Genomic DNA, 4,931 nt, shown 5'->3' with positions numbered 1-4,931 from the left:
ATTCAAATAGAAAACAAAAACTCTTTCATTATGTAGGCTAATCCATAAAGATGTAGCCTATTTCTCTCTAAAGGCGCGCATCCTGAGGAGATGGCGAGTCAGGATCGTCAACTTCATCTTGTGACACTGACTCAGAAAATACTAGTTCATTAATAAATAATTCAAATATCTCCTTAGTATTTTATTTATTTATTTATTTTTTGTTTGTTTTTGTTTTTTGGGCTTCTGTGCCAAGAGTGTGTTTGCATGCAGTACAAATAGCCTACGGCGGCATTTTAGTACCATGTTGAAAAATAAGATTAACATCATAATATTTTAAGAATGAAGTCAAAATTACGATAATAAAAGCAGGTTATAGGCCTATTGCGTGAAGTTAATTTGAGAATTCCACCTATACTCCGCCAAAAAAAAGAAATAAAATAAAATAAATAAATAAATAAAAATAAAAAGTCTTGCATCCAACCTGTCATTTTTCACATTTAACATAAAAAACAGCAATAAAAGGTAGGCTCATTGACGTTTTTTTAAACTCTAATTGATCGATTTCATGAAACATTCGTTTGTATTAAATTGTTCAGATTTTTTCAACATGCATTCAAATATTTATTCATTTGTATTAAATTGTTCTGATTTTTTCAACATGCATTCAAATATTTATTAATGTTTATTTCGTGCTGCAAATATTAAAGATGAAAATGTAATTGATTCACATGCTAAAACGTGACAAGGTCGCGAAATCGAAAGTGAAAGCATCTGGAGCCAGGTGTTCTGTCGATTTGTGCTACCCTGTCAGATTTTGCTACCTCCTATTAAACAGTGTGTAGTACAATTCGACAACGAAAAATGCTACCTGTAAAATTATGGTTTATTAACGTCTACACCTACACCTACCCCAACCCTAAACCTACCCTTACAGTAATGCAAATACAGTAATTATGTTATATTCGCGGTTGTGGCTAGAAGGGATACAGCAAAAGAAACCAACAATAAATAATTTTTTCTACCTATTAGATTGTGTTTTATTAAAGTCTACACCTACCCCAACCCTAAACCCACCCTTACAGTAATGCAGATACATTAAATATTGTTGTTCAGCGTGAGAAAAAATACGCAATAAAAGTTTGAAGCCAACTTTTCATTTGGTTCATTTTGATGGTGCGAATTGAACAAAGAACTGCAAAGGGTTACACGGACCATATGCAACCCGTGAGATTGTTTTTATCTGCAGCACTCTCATCTGCGATGCAAATGCTCACATCTGGAAGAGCAAGTCACACATGCATTCAAAAAGAGCTGAAAATGCTTTCATTTCATCTGCCCGGTTTTTCTTCTGTTGTGAGATTTCTACAGTATTGCTCCACATCCAAGTGGCTCTAGCCTAGTCACTGTGTACGCTCAAAGTCTTAATACCGAACTTCCACTGAATAATTGGTGATTGCTCTTGTTTTGGACCAATACAAGGCCAGTGCCAAGCCTGCTGTATTGTTTTCCATACCCCATTGTGATTTTGTATTGCCTATGGTATATATAGTGTTTATGACCAATGCCATTTTAGTTTTTGTTGGCTGATATCCACTAATGCACTCATTGACTGTTGATAATGACAGTTTGCTATGGTGAAATAACGTTCATAAATGTTGTTGAAGCTGCTGTGTGTTTCCCTTGTGTGAAATTGCCTTTTTCTGAATTAACCAAATCTGATCTGAAAAAAAAAACCAAACAAAAAAACGGGTTTAATAATTAATTTCAGTGTCACAATATAATGTATTTTTTGATAGTCAGTTTCTGTAGACATACAAAAATCTTGCCAACAAATAAATACTGAACATTTCCACCAGTATTGTCCAGGAAAAAAAACAAACAAACATCCAATTCATGTAATGCAATATGCAACTCTACCACCTGCAAAAACAACGCTCGCTTGCATGGAGACAGTCAGAGCAAAAGTCACACATTTGAGAAAAAAACTATGAAAAAAAGAGAAAGCCTAAAGACAAGCAAGTGAGATTCTTAATGGAAGTACAGAAGATAAGCATACACTACTCCTGCAAAGGCAAAAAAAAAAAGGATGGATATAAAGGAACCCAAATGCAGTGACAAGATCATTCTGTAGTCCTCTGTTAGTCAGCTGGTAAAGGGACTTTTTCAGTTCCTTCCCAAAAACAGGGACAGATAGAAAGACTAACTAACTGTCATCTCTCTGTCCGTTCTAAGTGAAGTTTTCACTTCATCTGTAGCATTATATGTTCACCACTAGATGTCCTTAGTACTAGTTTTCTGGGATAGTTCACCCAAAAATGAAAATTTTGTCATCATTTACTCACCCTCTGGTTTTTCCAAACCTTTATGAATTTCTTTCTTCTGCTGAACACAAAAGTAGATCATCTGAAGAATATTAACTAAACAGTTGCCGGTATTGACTTCCATAGTAGGGAAAACAATGGCTACCAGCAATCATTTCCAACATTCTCCAAAATATCTTATTTTGTGTTCAACAAAAGTAAGAAATTCATACAGATTTGGAAAAACCAGAGGATGAGTAAATAATAACACAATTTTGGGGTGAACTATCCCTTTTAACTATTATTCTTTAGCTCTTTCATTTTATTAGCTATTATATTCCTCAGCTCTCTGTTTCATAATAAACGGTTTCTTAGATGTTTATTCTTTAATATCTAATACAACATTGGTTATCTCCGTTATCCGTTAGCAATTTTATTTGTAAGCTTACATTATATCGGTGCTTAAGATATTGGTATTAGTATGAAAAACATTATCAGTCCGTCACTAAAATTTTCATTTTGCTTTTGAATGAAAATACTCATACAGAAAAAGTCCATTATTAATGTGATTTCAAAAATAGTGCTTTATATTACATAACATGGTTTAAAATATAAAATTCTGCAAATAATGTTAAGTAGCCTACACTGTAACCGATTTTTGTAATTTGAACAGTATTATACTGTAATATGTACAGTAAGATACTGTAAACTGCAAAGGATTACGGGAAAATATAAGGTATCTACTGTATTTCCTCACTACTGTAAATCAATATACAGTAGTGAACTTGCCCGCGAAAAACTGACCAATGGCAAGGATATAAGATTTTGGGGTTCTTTTAGCAGCAATAATTACTTATAAATCACACTGAAATTCAGATCTTGCTAGAGTGTAACAAGAAGAAAACTCCAAGCAAAACCTACTCAACTCCTTTACTGTTTGTCATTCACTTGTCACTGAACAATGGCAAAACGATGAATACTGTAGAATGACACCTGTATTGTCACACAGGCTGCGTTTCTATTTCTATAACACACACACATATGCTGCCTATGTAGAGTGTTCCAAATCACTCGCTTATGAGGTTACATTGGAGTTAGGAGTGAAGTGACATGTGACATGTGGCCAAGTATGGTGACCCATACTCTGAATTAGTGCTCTGGATTTATCCCATCCAAAGTGCACACACACACAGCAGTGAACACACACCCGGAGCAGTGGGCAACCATTTTTTTGCTGCGGTGCCCAGGGAGCAGTTGGGGGTTTGGTGCCTTGCTCAAGTCGTGCTCAATACCTCAGTCGTGGTATTGAAGGTGGGAGAGAGCGCTGTACATTCACTCCCCCCACCTACAATCCCTGCCGGTACAAGACTCGAACCCGCAACCTTTGGGTTACGAGTCCGACTCTCTAACCATTAGGCCACGACTTCCCCACTTCCCCGACTTATTGTACTGTAAATGCAATTACAGTAATAATACTGTAAACATTTTGACAGTAAATTACTGGCAACCAGCTGCCAGTAAGTTACTGTAAAATTTACAGCAACCTATTTACAGTGTATACTATTCAAGTTAATTAATTGTGTCCCCTTTTAAGTTTAAATTCCCCAGGTAGATTCAGTCATGTTTAACTTGGTCACAAATTCGCCACGTGGAACATCAGAAAGCTTGGATTGAAAGTGACTTATGTGTGATCACCGCTTCATACATCGCTATGCTACTAGATTTTTTATTTAGCAAATAGACTTTTTTCTATGCAAAATTTCACTGAAATATCTCTAATGTGACCGCACCTTAAGGGGTGCACTGTCATTACATTAAAGAAACAGTTCACCCAAAAATTTACATTTATTCACCTTCAGGTCATCCGAGATGTAAATGAGTTTGTTTCTTCATCAGAACAGATTTGTTTTGTTTATTTGTTTAGAACTGTTTTATCTGTTTTCACTTGAACACGGTGCTTGATCTGCGCATTTCTCTCCTGATTCAGACAAAATGATTTTTTTACTGGAGACAGTAATGAATAGAGGACTCATATTTTATCAGGAAGCAACGGTTTGAAATTAAAAATGTCTCATGGCTTTGTTTTACAGGTTTTTGCTTCAAAAGACAGACTGCGAGTCCTGTGGGTTACTTGTGGATTATTGTGATGTTTTTATCAACTTTTTGAACTCTCATTCTGACGGCACCCATTCACTTCTGAAGATCCATTGGTAAGCAAGTGATGTAGCCTAATGCTAAATTTATCCAACTCTGTTCAATGAAGAAACAAACTCATCTACATCTTGGATTGCCTAAGGGTGATTTTCAGCAAATTCTTATTTTTGGGTGAACTTTTGCTTTAACTTCCACTAACGTTTGACAACCAAAAAAAATTTAATTTATGTATTTATTAGCCTATATATTATAATTAATTGACATTAATGCATTTTTCACTATGGAGATGGATTAAGCGTCCAAATACGTTTTTGTGACACTGTAGGCTATCTATTGGGTAAAATGGGCAAAAGAGGGCGTTCTACACCAGTATGAATGTGACCTGCAGAGGAACCTGACACGAGACACTTCAGATTGTCGTTCAGTCATGTGAACATTTCAGCGAGGGTCTTAAGAAACAATGAGGTCAACCGTAAGATCCGGTCAAAACGCTGA

Source organism: Sinocyclocheilus anshuiensis, unplaced genomic scaffold (assembly GCF_001515605.1).
Source record: "Sinocyclocheilus anshuiensis isolate Anshui unplaced genomic scaffold, SAMN03320099.WGS_v1.1 scaffold50, whole genome shotgun sequence".
NCBI classification, from domain to species: Eukaryota; Metazoa; Chordata; class Actinopteri; order Cypriniformes; family Cyprinidae; genus Sinocyclocheilus; species Sinocyclocheilus anshuiensis.
Note: the sequence above shows the minus strand (reverse complement) of the source record.